This window comes from Mirounga leonina, unplaced genomic scaffold (assembly GCF_011800145.1).
Source record: "Mirounga leonina isolate KUSES-001 unplaced genomic scaffold, KU_Mleo_1.0 Mir_174, whole genome shotgun sequence".
Classification (NCBI taxonomy): Eukaryota; Metazoa; Chordata; class Mammalia; order Carnivora; family Phocidae; genus Mirounga; species Mirounga leonina.
Genome location: NW_023270451.1, coordinates 2,583,347 through 2,599,546, shown reverse-complemented (window position 1 = coordinate 2,599,546; position 16,200 = coordinate 2,583,347). Strand labels below are relative to the sequence as shown.

Here is a 16,200-nt window from a genome sequence, read left to right as displayed (position 1 = left end):
ACCTTTGAGGACCATACCCCTTTTCATGTGCAAAAATTTTATAAAAGGAACTCATGTCCCAAAGGTAAATAGAAAAAAATAAACCATTCCAAATAGATGTCTCCTCCAACCATATTTCTGCTCTTCTTCCAATTCTGCTCTACCTTCTCCATAAACTTCTTTCTTTTCTCTACCAAATGGCACAATCATCCACCTGGTCCATGTTCTCCCTTGTCTTCCACATTCAAACAATTGGTTATCAGCACATTGGTTCCCCTTTAGAATCTATCACCTCTTCTCTATCACTATTATATTGCCACAGGTCATTATCCTCTATCCCCAGATTTACCACTACAGTCATTTCCAAACTGAGCTCCCTGTTACTCACACGTATCCCATCCCACTTTTCTTCCACTCTCACACCATGGTCAGAGGTATCCTTCTAGATAGCACTGATAGGATTGCCTCATCCCACTGCTTAAAATCCTTCTGTGACTTACCTTTTCCCCTTAGGCAAGTTCAAATACATCAGTCTGACAAAGAAGACTTCATAAGACCCTGCCCCCACTAATTCCTCCAGCCTCATTGCTCACCACATCCTGCATGTTCTCCTTACTCCTGAATGCTGACCCTCTTGCAATTTCTCCAAAGCACCATGCTCCCTCCCACCCCTAGGGCTTTTCCTAGGCTATTCTCTCTGCCTAACATGACTTCACCCCTTTACACCACCCAACTAATGTCTATTCCTCCATCAAGGCGTAGGTGAAGTATCTCTTCTTTTTGGAAAACAGTCTTGACCCTTCTCTCTTCTGCAAGATGACCTAGGTGCCCTTTACTCATACCCATTTTCTTTTTTTTTTTTTAAAGATTTTATTTATTTATTTGAGAGAGAGAATGAGAGACAGAGAGCACAAGAGGGAAGCGGGTCAGAGGGAGAAGCAGACCCCCCGCTGAGCAGGGAGCCTGATGTGGGACTCGATCCCGGGACTCCAGGATCATGACCTGAGCCGAAGGCAGTCGCTTAACCAACCAAGCCACCCAGGCGCCCTACTCGTACCCATTTTCTGCACCCCATTAACACCTCTGTGCAGCTCTCTTGATAGCACTTATGACACTTTCTCTCACTGCTAATTTTCTTGTCTGTCACCCTCACTATCCCTGCAGCCCCAGTACCTAACGCTGACTGGCTCTACCTATCATAGGATCTGCAAGTGCTAATTGAAATGAAGTAGGTTGTAATGAAATGGAATCTTCCCTGGTTGGTGCTGCCTGACTTCAATCCAGTTAATCCATTATCATGTGTGACTACTGACTTTGTCAACATGCTACTCCTGCTTTATGGTTTATGACTGAATGTAATTTGCTTTGTCCTGCTTTCCTCGTGGTTTATAAGCTTTTAAGACAGAGAGAAACCTATCTTCTAATTCTGAATGATTTCTCACTCAAATTCTGTTTGAATATTTTGTCAGACACTGGGAAAAACCAAAGGAAACTAAGCATTAATGAGGTCACATTCCATAGAAAAATAAACCCCTCCCAGCTCTCTTCTCTTAAGGGCATGGCCTCAATAAATTTTTCAAGGTAGCTATTTAAAAAGTACCTCTTTTGCCACCATTCACTTCATTCACATCTAATTGAATGTGGAAGGAACCTGGAGTGAGTGAGTGAAATATATATTTTTTAATCTTACTTGGGTAAGAACCTTGAGAAAAGAGCCTGGGGATACCTCTGTGTTTGCTCTCTTACTCCCCTTCCTTATTCACGTAACTCACATTTGTTTTTTAATTGTGTGCCAAGTGTTCTCCTAAGGTTATAAACTGAAGATTGCTGTGATGCAATGGTGGCTAGTACTTGCCCAAGTGTTTGCCCAGATACAGAACACTTCCACATAGGGCATCTCATTTAACTTTCATGTGCCAAAGAGGTGGGCATTGTTACTGCACCTGCTTTCCCAATGATCAGACGCCTCAACTTCAAAAACTCTCTCATCATACCCCTCACTCCAGTCACTGCCTCATCAGCCAGCTCTGAGGGACTTCCCAGCTTCACTCAGATACAACTGGACAGCATCTGTCTTTGGGTGTGCACTCCTGCTTCCTGCCCTGGGGTGTCTCTGACGTCTCAGATGAGCAGCCTGTTGCATGTACTGGCAGCTTAAATATTGTCAAACTTGGGAATGAAGGGGGGGGTCTGTGCTCATGTGGCCTCCCTCAGTCATCAGAGACCCATTTTATAGGGCTCCTCCCAAGGTTTAAGGGCCCATTGCTTGCATCATTGGCCAACTCAATAACACATCCTTGTGTTGGCTCCTTCTTCATCTCCATTTCACTTTTCCTTCCCTCACTTCTACTCCTTGCAGTTTCTTCTCAAATAAACTACCTGTACACAGCATTTTTAACTCCAGCTCTGCTTCCGAGGAAACTGAACTATAATCATGAGCTTGGAAGACTCTCCAAGTATCCCAGTTGTTTACATGGAAGACTGTAACTCATAGTCAGGTCGACTGACTCCCAAATTCCGTGTGCTTTTCTCTCTACCCTCCTTGCGTTGAGAGAACTAATAGTCTAAGCACTTAGAGGCTTAGCTACAGAAACAACTAACTACAGAAGAGAGGTGTCAAGTCAAAAGTAGAAGCAAATGAATTTGGAGCACAGAAAAGAGTGATCAGCGGAACGAGGGTGGGTGTGTGGGCTGGCGAGGAAATGCTTCACAGGGCAGGTGGCCAGGAGGCGTCTCCTAATCACTCTCAACAGGCGGTCCCGTCTGGTATTTTCTCTGCTAGCATAGTCATCTCCTTCTTAGCAAGTAATCACAATGTGTACGTAAACATTTGTTTCTATTTGTTTATTGTCTCTATGTCCCCAGAGGGCAGGTACCACATCAGTTTTGTTTACCACAATATCCCTGGCACTGAACACAGTGACTAGAACATAACTAACAATCAATAAATTAACTAGCAAATTAAAAAAAATCAATCTTAATTGGTGAACAAATCAATAAATTTGTTCTGAATGAACAAATGAATCAGTAAATGAATGGTATCACAGGCAAAGTGAACAGAATAAAGAAAAGCATGGAAGAGTATGAGAATACAATCTATCCAGAGAAATGTCTGTGCTTGGTTATATAGGATGTATTTGTTTGGAAGAGTGGAAAGGCCAGAAGTGGCTGAGGAAAGTATCTCTTACAGTAACACTGAGACCATATAAATATTCAATATATAATACTGCTGGGCAGATAATGTTGCCTGATAACTGGCTATAAAACTTGGGTTATATACTGCACTAAGTGTGTTTTCTGCTCTGTCAGACAGTTGGTGTTGGCAGGGCTGGACTTTGTTTGCAGGTGTGGGCTCTTGCATTACAGGTATGCCTTGGATTATCTGCTGCCATTGTTGCCCATTGTACTTTGTGCAGTTGTATATTGGCAGATCCTGTCCTAAGTCCCACCTGCTGGCTGTACTTCTAGTTCTGCCTACCTCAGAGTTTCTGTTTAGGACTCTTGCTGCCCTTCATTCTCTGCCTTGCCTTTCTCATCTGAACTCTTACAGCATATAACACCAGACTTCAGACCCTTAAGAACAACACAAGGCAGTATAAGATACCTTCTAATTCATTAATTCAAGCATATATTAATGGCTTACTATGGGATAGACACTATACCAGGCACATGTCTCTCCTGGTTGACTCATGATTCTATGCACTCTGCACTGTTCAACTGCCTTGTTTCTCACCTGACAATTCAGAGAGTTACCACTGCCTTCTCTCCGCTCTGGTTTGCTGTGGTGGGCTCACCTAACCTCAATACCTTTCTTGTGGACCATGTTAGCTAAGGATGCTGCTACAAAATTATGATGGAATGATTTCCCTGCTGCCCTGCCTTCAACACAACTCAAGAAAAAAAAATCAAAATATTCCAGCAACCCTCAGACAGTTTCTCTTCTCACTCCCAGAAGTCTGGTTAGAAGTGGACAGCTACCCGTTCCTTTCTGGCTCCTTGACAGCTAAGATTGTACCCTTGGTGTATTGACATTTCAGGAACAAATGAAACTCACCTTTACCATTGCTTATTTTTAGTGTCTCTGCATTTATATTTAGAAAAGCAGTTCTGACAGGCCTCCAAGAGCAACATTCCTGCAATTTTTGCTGGAGCATGGGGAGGCCACAAGGAGGGAAAGGAAGTCATGCATGTTATCCACTGTTTATTTCCTGGACCTAGTGCCCAGCACAGGCACATGTACTATAAAAGAGGCAAAGCGAGAGCAAGAGCCAGGGCTCACCTCCAATTGCTCACACCTGGCCATTCAGCAAGCCTCCTAGTGGCACACATCGGCTTCACTTGCAGGGTTCCTAAGAGAAAGGGAAGTGAGAATCAGGAGGACCAAAAGAGGCGCTGACTAAAAACTGAAGTAAAATCACTCCCAACCTACAACTTGACATATTTTTTCTTCTTTTCGGTTCCTACAAAACATGTTCCTGCGTATTTTTAAAAAGTTCTAAAATAAGTATTATATTCATGTAGTATAAAACTCAAAAGGAAGATTTTGTAACATCTATCATAGACAAAGGATTAATAACTCTAATACCTCTTGGACATTAAGGGGCAAAAGACCAAAATCTTGAGAGAAAAATGAACAAAAGACATGAACAAACAATGATAGGGACGTGTTAAAAGAACACACTGGCCAAATTCAAGTGGTTCTTCTGTATGGTGAAATCTGGGATAATTTGAGCAACAAAATAAATGTTGATAGTAGATATAATGCAGAGAATAAAATAAATATCTATGAGTCCATTCTGACATAAATAATTAAGTAAACAAGTAATTAAGGTGGGAGAGGGAAAGCTCTTTCTCACAGCAGAATTCCAATCCCTAAGTATAGAAGCAATGGTGAAAATATAAATTGCTGGGGCACCTGGGTGGCTCAGTCGGTTAAACGACCTACTCTTGATTTCAGTCAGGTCATGGTCTCAGGGTCCTGAGATTGAGTCTGTGCCTGAGCTGGGGCCCTAGCCCCATGCCCAGCCCCACGTTGGGCTCTGCATTCTGTCAGGAGTCTGCTTGAGATTCTTTCCCTCTCCCTTTGCCCCTCCCTGCCCTGTCCTCACTTGTGCTTGCACTCACTCTCTCTCTGAAATAAATAAAAAAAACCTTAGAAAAAAAAAAGAGGCTACAAAATACTAATCAGCCAACACTACATTAGTCATAGATAAGAATCCCACTCCCCCTGCTTGTGTTCCCTCTCTCGCTGTGTCTCTCTCTGTCAAATAAATAAATAAATCTTAAAAAAAAAAAAAGGAATCACCCATAGGAGCTGAAGTTCCTGGGATAAATCGATTAAGGCAAAAATATTTGCATAGCTTCAAAGTCAGAGTCAAGCTCATGAGACATATTGATCACATAGTTAAGTGAGTTTCCATAACTAAAAAGCTATTCTTTTCTCCTATTTCATGGGGATATACTTTGAAGCTATGCAAATATTTTTGCCTTAATCTATTTATCCCAGGAACTTTAGCTCCTACAGGTGATTCTTATCTATGACTAATACTGTAGTATTTGCTTATTTTATAGCCTCTTTTTTGATATGATGTGCGGAAAAGAGCACAGCACTGCTTCTGTGATATTCTTGCCAAAAGTGTATTCCCTGAATTTTGTCAGGAGGAAACATTAGCCAAACTCAAACCAAGTACATTTTACACAATAACTGGTCATTATTCAGCAAGGTCACAAAAGAAAAACCAAGAGAACTATCCTAGATTGGAGGAGAGCAAGGCAACGTGAACCCTTGACCCTGGAACAGAAAAAAGACATTAGTGGGACAACTGGTGAAATCTGAAAAAGACCTGTAAATAGCTAATAGTATTATAGTTAGGTTAATTTCCTATATGGTGGCTTTACAAGGTGTTAACATTTGAAAAGTAAGAGAGAAGAAGTTTCTGATACTTTCTGCAAATTTTTCCTAGGCCTGAAAATTTTTCAAAATAAAAAGTAAAAATAAATAAAATTTTAAAAGGAAGAAAAGGGTATACAATGTTCCCTTTAACCCATTCTCCAGGAATAAATTTCTTTCCAACAGATAGCTACCGTTAACAGCTTCTCGCTTATCCTTCCAGAGATTTCCCATGTAAACAAACACATGGATATTCATCATGTGTTTATGCATATATGTATTAAGAGATCCTTCTATATAAGTATATGTCATCCACCTAATGACTGTTTAATATTATATAGATTATATGTATTACATATATTAATTACTGATGGTCATTTATGGTTCTAATATTTTGGTATTAGAAACAATACTACAATAAAGGCTTTAGTTCCTGTATATAGTACTTGTAGTATAAATTTCTGGAAGTGTAATTTCTGGTTCAAAGTGTATAAAGATCTTAATTTTTATCGATATGCCCAAATTGGTCTCCACAAGTGATGTACTGGTTTATATTCTTATCATCAGGGTAGACAAGTGCTGATAATTTGTGTTTTGTCAACACAGCGTATAGAGTGCTCTTTGCCCATATGATAGGTAAAAAACATACCTGACTGTAGTTGTGATATGCATTTCTCTTGCTGAGAATCAAGTTAAGGCTTACTTCATATATGTAAACTCCATTTGTGTTTTCTTTTCCATGAACTGTATATTCTTTTTTTTTTTTTTAAGATTTTATTTATTTATTTGACAGAGAGAGACATAGCGAGAGAGGGAACACAAGCAGGGGGAGTTGAGAGGGAGAAGCAGGCTTCCCCGCAGAGCAGGGAGCCCGGTGTGGGGCTCGATCCCAGAACCCTGGGATCACGACCTGAGCCGAAGGCAGACGCTTAACGACTGAGCCACCCAGGAGCCCCATGAACTGTATATTCTTTTACTTTGCTTATGGAAGGGGGTGACTCATTGGTTTTCTTTCACATTATTTCCTAATTTAATGCAACCTTGTAAAATAGGTATATTATCCCCATTTAGTAAAGAGAGGCCCAAAGTTAAAATGCTATTTGTATACTGAGAATCCCAGTTTGTCTAACTTCAACCTGAGCACTTTCTACAGCCTTATTGCCCAGATTAAAGTGAAAAAAGGAAGAAGGAGCACTTTCTCAATTGTTACCTGAAGCACAATAAATTCTTTTTAGGTATAGGTGGAACTGTCCCTAGGTGTTAAATTACCTCCCTTCTTCCTGGGGGAATGACCTCTGGACTTTCACTTGCTCATTGGGTCTCCAATTCTATTTATTTTATGTAAACAAAAGATGAAGAATACAAAGTTTAAAAGGAAGACTTGGAAGTATTCAAATGATGCCTGGAAATTGGGTACAAATTACTAAATATGTTAGAGAACATGGCCAAGTTTGTTTGCAAGCTCTTGATTAATGTGTTCCCCGTATGGTCATGCAATATCAGAGCATAAGAGTCTTTGAGGGTCTTGTGAAAAATGCACTTCCAGGCTCTACCACATGCCACGTACAGAATCCTCATCTCTGTGCACAAAGTATCCACAAGTTCCCAAAAGCTCCCCCGGTGACTCCGACTAAAGTTGATGAACTGCACTGCCATTCAAGGTGTGACCCACAGACCAGCAATTGTACCACCTGGTGCTCATTAGACATACAGAATCTCAAGTTGGTCCCTAGACTGGTGGCCCAGAATCTGCGTTTTAACATGATCTTTAGGAGAATTTATGTGTACATTAAAGTTTGAGAAGCACTGCCCCTAGAATGAAAAAGGATAAAGAGTATTAGGCATAGACTTTTTTTATTGGGGTAAAATGAGCATACAGTTAACTGTACATATTTAAACTGTACAACTGGATAACTTTGCCATATGTTTTCTTCCATGAAATTTTCAGTCAAGAGAATGAACATACGGATCATCGCCCATCATGTCCCTTTATAATCTCTCTTTCCTGCCTCTCTCCCAAACCCTTCCATCCCCAGGTCACCATGTATTAGGTGTCATTATAGATTAGTTTGCATTTTTGAGTTTTTATATATATTGATTGTGTCTGGCTTCTCTCACTCAGTATGATCATTTAGAGATTCATATGTATTATGCATGTATTAATAGTTCATTCCTTTTTACTGCTGAATAGTATCTCATCATTTGGCTATATCAAATTTTTTTATCCATTTTTCTACTGATAGACATTTGGGGTTGTTTTAGTTCTTGGCTATTAAAAATAAAGGTGCTATGAACATTTGTGTATAAGTTTTTGTATGAACATATGATTACATTTCTCTTGGGTAAATACCTGAGTAGAATGGCTGGGTCATACAGTATGCTTAACCTAAGTGCCAAGTTACCTAAATGACTTTGGAAATGAGTGGAGTCTACAAGACTAAAGCAAAAGAAACTGCACATAAGCACTGTATTCTAGTGGATAAAGTTGTTTCCTTGTGTTAATAATTCTGATACTACTACACATGTATTCTGGAATTAAACAATTAAGTAAATGGACAGTGGGTGATAAGAACCAGGTTTCTTGCTGTTGAAGTGAGAATTTACAGATAAGCAAGGGAAGGTGGCCAGAATGATCCTGGTGCTAATGGACTAAAATTGAAGACATAAGTATAAACTCATGTTTAGTTTAACACAGATACAGATGGTTACATACAGAAATATTTATTGATATGCATATATATGCAGGTAAGAATATACACATATATTTTCTTGCTCTGTCAGCTGAGAGGGCCTAGAACAGTGAGTACTCATAGAGTCCAAATTTTGATTTCTAAAACCCTTCTCCAATAAGAGGAACCAGGAGCTCCTTGGAGAAATAGCTACTCCCAGGACTGGGTAGGAAATGTAAAAATGTAGCTGGAGTATCTTAGTCACACAGAGCAAGGGAGTACTCAAAAACAACCCACCATAATGATGGGGCATATAAAAGGCACAAAGAAGCAAACTGGAAAAATTTCCAATAGACATATTTTAGAGATATATACATACTGAAATACTGACAGAAGAAATGATATGATATCTGGAATTTGCTGCCAAATAACGTAAGGTAAGGGATGGATAGGAGTATAGTTGAAACAAGGTTGGTCATAAATTAATCGTTTTTGAAGCTGGGTGATGGTTACATGGAAGTCAAACTATTCTGTCCACTTGTTTAAATGTTTGAAAATGTCCATTGAAAAAGGATGAGAGAGTTAGAAATTTTTCAGCAACTCGAGTTCCAAGAGAAACACACAATGCTCTCCAAGGATATCAAACTTGTATCTTCTTCTTTTACCTGCCTATTTTAAGGCTTTTCTGATTTTAGCCCCTATTAGCCAAGATTGTTGTACAACCATATCCTGGATGCCCAGGGCTGCCTGCAATTTCCATATTTTATATAAGTGGATTTGGATGCCCAGGCACAGGTTTGCCAGAGGAAACAGGGCAGCCTTTGACAGCATACCTGGAAAGATCTGGAAGCCTCTGTATGAATTATGGAACCTCCAGAAACAGATACTTGAGAAATTAAAGCTCACCGTAGAGTTTCCAACACAATGTGGCCTTCAGCTCCACAGAATCAGGTTCACAAGGACCATTTTTTCAATGGTGACATAAATCTATCTCCAGACTTACTGCCGGCAACATATGAAGGTATACTTTTACTAAAGAAAGAGGGAGAGATAAAGAGAGGAAAAGAAAAAAGAAAACAAGGGGGAGAGAATACCTTTTGCATTTTTCCTTTGCAGACCAGTCAAATGGGTATCAACAAAGTAATCATTAGAAAATGGATACTTCCAGCAAGTTCAAAGGAATTTTGAAAGTTAATGAAGGGTTGAAGTGCAGTGCTCATGGAATCATCGAGGTCTTGACAGTACTAAAAATTCTTAAATATTCTTAAATTCTTTTTAAGAAATTATTGAGACATAAATTACATATAGTATGGTTCTATTTTGACAAATGTATAGTATAATCATAGTATAATCATCACCATAATGAAGATATGTAACAGTTCCATCATTTTCCCCAATTTCCCTATATTTCTCTGTAATTAAGCCCTTTACCTCTACTAGCTCCCATTAACCACGGATCTGTTTTTTTTTTTTTTTTTTTTTGGTTTGTTTGTTTGTTTGGTTTTGCCTTTACCAGAATGCCATAAAGTAAGTAGATTTTTGAGTTCGATTTTATTCACTTAACCATAGTCCATTTGGAATTCAGTCATGTTATATGTATCAGTATTTCATTCCTTTTTACTGTAGAATAGTATTCTACAAATTCATCTATTCATCAGTTGAGGTTCACTTGGATTATTTCCAGTTTTTGATGATAATGAATAAAACTGCTGTAAACATTTATGAACACATTTTTGTTTGAACATAAGTTTTTATTTATCTTCGATAAATACCCGAGTGAGTTTGCTGGGTCTTATGGTAAGTATATATTTAACTTTATAAGAAACTGCCAATCTGTTTTCAAAAGTGGCTGAAATATTTTGTGTTCCCCACAGCAATTTATGAGAGTCCCAGTTGCTCTGTATCCTCAACTGACATTTGGTGTCCTCAGTTTTTCCCTCCATTCTAACAGGTATATTATTGTATCTCATTGTGGTTTTAATTTGCAGTTCCCTGATGACTGATGATATTGAACATATTCATGTTTTTTTCCTATGTATAAATCTCCTTTGGTAAAGTGTTTGTTCAAATCTTTTGCTCAATTTTTAATTGGATTGTTTATTTCCCTTCTGAGAGTTCTTTATGTATTCTGGACACAAGTCCTTCACGAGATGTTTGCTCTGCAAATATTTTCACTCTGATTATGACTTGTCCTTTCATTTTCTTAACAGTGCCTGGATGATTAATTTTATGTGTCAACTGATTGGCCAATGGATGTTAAGATTAAATATTATTTCTGGGTGTGTCTATAAGGACATTCCAGATGAGATTAGTTTCTGAGTTGGTGGATTCAGTAGAATAAATTGCTCTCTTCAATGTGGGTGGCATCATCCAATCCATTGAGGGCCTAAACAGGAGAAAAGGCAGACAAAGGAGGAATTCACCCTTTTTTCTTTATGTCTGATTGCTTGAGCTGAGGCATTGATCTTCTTCTGCCTTGGTGCTCTTAGTTCTGAGGTTTTCAAGCTGGACAGGAATCTATACCTTCAGCTCTCCTGGTTCTCAGGCTTTTGGACTTGATAGTGAATCACACCACTAGCTTTTCTGAATCTCCAAATTTCAGAGTGCAGACCATGGAACTTGTTGGCCTCCATAATTATGTGAGAGACAATTCCCTATAATAAATGTCTCTATCTATTATCTATCTATCTATCTATCTATCATCTATCTATCTATCTATCTATCTATCTATCATCTATCTATCTATCTATCTATCTATCTATCTATCTATCTATCTACCTACCTACCTGATATTGTATCATAACATACAATGGCTTTTGAATAGAACACTTTAATTTTGATAAAACTTAGCAATTTTTAAAAATTTCATGGTTTATGCTTTTTGTGTCCTCTTTAAGAAGTTCTTTGCCTAACACAAAAATCATAAAGATATTCTTCTATTTTGTCTTTTGGAAATTGTATAGTTTTAGGTTACATTTAGGTCTATGATCCAATTTGAGTTAATTCATGGTGTGAAGTAAGGGTAGAGTGTTATTTTATTTATTTTTTACATTTGGATGTCCAATTGTTCCAGCATTATTCATTGAAAAGACTGTTCCTTCTCCTTTGAATTATCTTGTCACATTTGTCAAAATCAATTGACTGTATGTGCAAAGGCCTATTTCTGGGCCCTCAGTTCTGCTCCACTGAATTATATAGGTCTATTCTTAGGCCCAAACCACACACTTTCCAGTAAGTCTTGAAATCAGCTAGTGTGAGCCTTCCAACTTTGTACTTCTTTTTCAAAATTGTTTGGCTATTCTAGAACTACTGACTTTCCATATACACTTTAGGATCGGTTTGTCAATACCTAGAAAAAAGATCTGCTGGGATTTTGGCTGGGATTTTGACTGGGATTGCAATCTATAGCTCAGTTCGGGAGAAATACATCTTAACAATATTGGGTCTTCTAATCCACCACCATAGGATCTCTCTGCATTTATTTAGGGTTTTTTTTTTCTTATCAAGGTTTTATAGTTACTAACATGTAAGACTTGCATATACAGTTGGTCCTTGAACATTGTGGGGGTTAGGGGTGCTAAAATCCTTGTAAAACTTTTGACTCCCCCAAAACGTAGCTACTAATAGCCTACTGTTGACTAGAAGCCTTACTGATAACATCAGCAGTTGATTAGCACGTTTGGTATGCCATATGTATTATATACTGTATTCTTATAAAAAACTAGAGAAAAGGTTAAGAAAATCATAAGGAAGATAAAATACATTTACAGTACTGTACTTATCAAAAAAGTTCCGCATATAAGTAGACCTGTGCAGCTCAAAACCATGTTGTCCCAGGGTCAACCATATTTTGTTAAATTTATCGCTAAACACTTCATGTTTTCTGATACTATTATAAACAATTCTGTCATAATTAATTCAATTTCAATTGTTCATTGCTCATTTATATACAATTGATTTCTGTATATTACTCTTATATCCTGAGAAACTGCTGTAGGATAAGTAGGGGCTGGTTACATGAGGTTGGGTGAATGGGAAGAAGAGGGAACATCTGACGCAAAGGTACTGAGACATGAACAAGATAAAGCAGGCAAGAAGGCAACCCTAAACATTCTATATTAATCCAAGTGTCAACAGTAAAGCAGGAGTTGGCAGGAAGTGACTCTTCAAAGGGTAAATTATAGGGGCATTTAAGCTAAGCTAAGGAGGTAAGAGGTTTGGAGTTCATTCTGTAGAGAGTGGGTAAGCCACTGACATGTTTTAAACCATCAAGTTTCATAGCAGATTGTGTTTTAGAGAGAATGCACTGATGATTATGAAGAGAATGGATTTGCCTGGGGGAGAGAAGAGAGTGATAAGAGAAGAATGTGAGGCAGGGGGTTTGGTTAGGGAGCTGTTAAAATAATTCAGGACATAAGATTGTAAGGCAGGAACTAAGAGCATGATGGCTGTGAAATAGGAAATTCCTGATGCATTTGAGGATAAGTCAGGTTTTGGTGCCTCTGCGCTCAGGTGCCAGTCTTCCTTATTTCCCAAAAAGACCCCATCCACAATGCACAATAATGCCAAGTCTCTCTAAGCTCGGAAATTTTCATAATTCTCTGTGTTATCCTGTCTGTAATTTACTTTTAAATACTTTAGCATATGCATTATGTCATATATAGGTGGGAACATTAGTTCTAATTCAAATCTGAGGGATAGTTAATTATAATTTAAAGAACCCTAATCAGAAATAAACTTTGCACAGGGATTAGCATTTGAGGTCAGCTCTCCAATATTCTCTGTGTAAATATGCACTAGGAGGTGAGGTGGTTAACATCAAGGGAATCAGAAATATAGTTTCATTGGTAAAACTTTAGTATATATGGATTGACTAGACATCCCCACACTAATTGATTTAGGAACAGCAATCTAATGGGTACAGTAGCCTAACTTTCTTTGAAGAGCATTCCAGGCCTAGGGTTCCCTTTGCCTTTGTATTCCATCACTTAACAAGGGATTCTGATCCAAGAGAAGTTTAGTGGATTCTCTTACATGCTGTTACATCTGTTTTGAGTGAACCTTTCATGCAAAGCACTTGTCAAGTGCTTAAAGATTAGAGAGTGGGGAGTAGGTTTAACAAAAAAGATGTGACTATTGTCCTGCCGGTTAAGACAGACTTGTCTGGGAGGCTAAATTCCACCTGCTTTCATGTAGCCTTACTCCAGGCAAGAGGCTCTCACTCACTTAATCATTTGGTATCTGTAACCTAAATCCAATTGCCTTTGATCAGCAATTGGCCACACTTCCATTCCTTTCAGAAACTTCCAAACTCCCGGGCGCCTGGGTGGCTCAGTCGTTAAGCATCTGCCTTCGGCTCAGGTCATGATCCCAGGGTCCTGGGATCAAGTCCCACATCGGGCTCCCTGCTCGGCAAGAAGTCTGCTTCTCCCTCTCCCATTCCCCCTGCTTGTGTTCCCGCTCTCGCTATTTCTCTCTCTGTCAAATAAATAAATAAAATCTTTAAAAAAAAAAAAAAGAAAAAGAAACTTCCAAACTCCCAATGCTGTCCCCACCAAACTCTGCTCACAGTCTGTCCCCCTGGCCGGTTCTTCCTGGGGCAGAGCTTTCTGGTCCTCTCAGTCCCCAGGCAGTCCCTCTTCAATTTATGTCATATCTCCTCAGGGCATCTTGTGCTCCCTGAATGTCACAGCTATCAGCTTAGCTGCTTATGGTTCTCAGATTATTCTATGTGTTCATCTGACCTCCCCAAATGGGAGACAAACTCTTAGAGGAACAGGATCCCCCTGTCCCTTCCTCCTTTCCATATTTTAAATACTTTGGTCAAGCACTACCCTTGACATTGGTAAACAAGACAAACAGCTTCTGCCCTAAGACAATGTTCAGTTTAGTTAGCAAAATAGACAAGAAAATGGGCAATTTTGAGAGACAATAATAAGGGCTAGGAATTCACTCATTAACTTCTTCATTCATTTGCTCTGCTCATTTCACAAATGTGTATTGAGCTAATCCTACTTTAGCCACTGGCTGACACTGCTCAAGAAAGAGCCTGACCTCATTGATTCATAGTCCACAAAAGGGACTAGCCCACACTCAGAAGAGAAGGAAGTTGAATCCTGAAGGATAGGCAGTTGTGAGGTAAGGCTGATAACCACCAGTTAGTTGGTGCAGAGTGGTGCTTTAAGTTGCTGAGAATCGTCAGCTCCATCTTCCCAACCACAAATATCTAATCCAGGCTTTCTTCCCAGAGAAAAATAAAACCAAGAAATACTACACAATGTTTGCACATGTGTGATGTGCAGTGAGGGGGCACCTCCCTCTCCAGGCTAAAGTTCTCCCAGGAAGCAGCTTCTGAGGTGGAAATCCCCAGAGAATCAACCAGCTTGGGGAGGGGGAAATCCACACTTTCCCTTTAATAGCTGGGTGTTGTTTTTCCCCCATACCCCACTAAGAAGCCTCAAACTAAATTTATAGTTAACCCACAGGAACCTCTTTCTTCTCCAAGTAATAGCCTACTTGACAAGATAGGTTTCTCAATGGGAATGAATACAGCAAAATGTAGCGAGACCAGCGGATTCACCCCTCAGTTCTTTATCTCTATTTCAGAGCTAAATGGCACCAGGCTCCTCTCACCTGAACAAAGCCTGCATTCAGACCACAGTTCTGGAGCTCTGCTTGGCCAAGCTTCCTCTCTGTATCACACAGTCTAGGGTGTTCCCAGTTAACCCATATCCCTCCTCCATAAGAATTCCCCTGTGTGAGGATGAATCAGCAGAATTTTGCCAAAGTTTGAGGTGGGAGGGACCTCCCACGGTGCCTCTGTATTATGGTTATGGAGCTGTGAACTCATCTTTCCAGTTGGCAGACTCTCAAGTTTGCCCAAGAATTGCCTTTCCGTGGTGTGCAAAAGTTCAGTCCCAAAATGACTTGATCTGGGTGTTAAAGAGAAAAATTCAACTGAGTAAATTTGAAGACCTTAATTGGCTATATTTAATGATTCATAAATTGGGCAGCATCCCATCTAGCCAATAAAAAGGAGCTCTGAAGAGCTGCAGAAAGGAAAAGTTTTTAAAGGCAGAAAGGGGGTGGGAAAAGTTTATTAGAGTGCATGGTTTCAGGCACCTTCCTAAGGAGGATGGAAAGGGTGTATCTGGTGATTTCCTCACTAGTGCTGACCAGGTATCTGGATTGACTGGTTAAAGGTTACAGTCCCGGAGAGGCTGAATCTGCAATTTGCTGAGTAAACCTTAGCATAAGTGACTCCATTATGGGCCTGTAGTCTCTCTTTTTTTTTTTTTTAAATTTTTGTATTCTTATATTATCCCCAAACATTGCATCATTAGTTTTAGATGTAGTGTTCCATGATTCATTGTTTGTGTATAACACCCAGTGCACCATGCAGAATGTGCCCTCCTCAATACCCATCACCAGGCTAACCCATCCTCCCACCCCCTCCCCTCTAGAAACCTCAGTTTGTTTTTCAGAGTCCATCGTCTCTCATGGTTGTCTACCCCTCTGATATCCCCCCCCTTCATTCTTCCCCTCTTGCTACCTTCTTCTTCTTCTTCTTCTTCTTTTTTTCCTTAACATATATTGCATTGTTTCAGAGGTACAGATCTGAGATTCAACAGTCTTGCACAATTCACAGCGCTTACCAGAGCA

General features: G+C 39.4%; 1 long non-coding RNA gene across 1 annotated transcript in view; it reads right to left on the bottom strand.

Moving 5' to 3' along the window:
- The window catches only part of LOC118020632, a 171,683-nt gene extending 155,880 nt beyond the window's left edge, over positions 1-15,803 (bottom strand). Inside the window, exons 1-2 of the long non-coding RNA XR_004681968.1 lie at positions 15,172-15,803; positions 4,259-4,328 (exon numbers count right to left, since the gene is read on the bottom strand). This is a non-coding gene — a long non-coding RNA (uncharacterized LOC118020632). The remainder of the gene's footprint in view (positions 1-4,258; positions 4,329-15,171) is intronic.
- Positions 15,804-16,200: the final 397 nt, after the last annotated feature.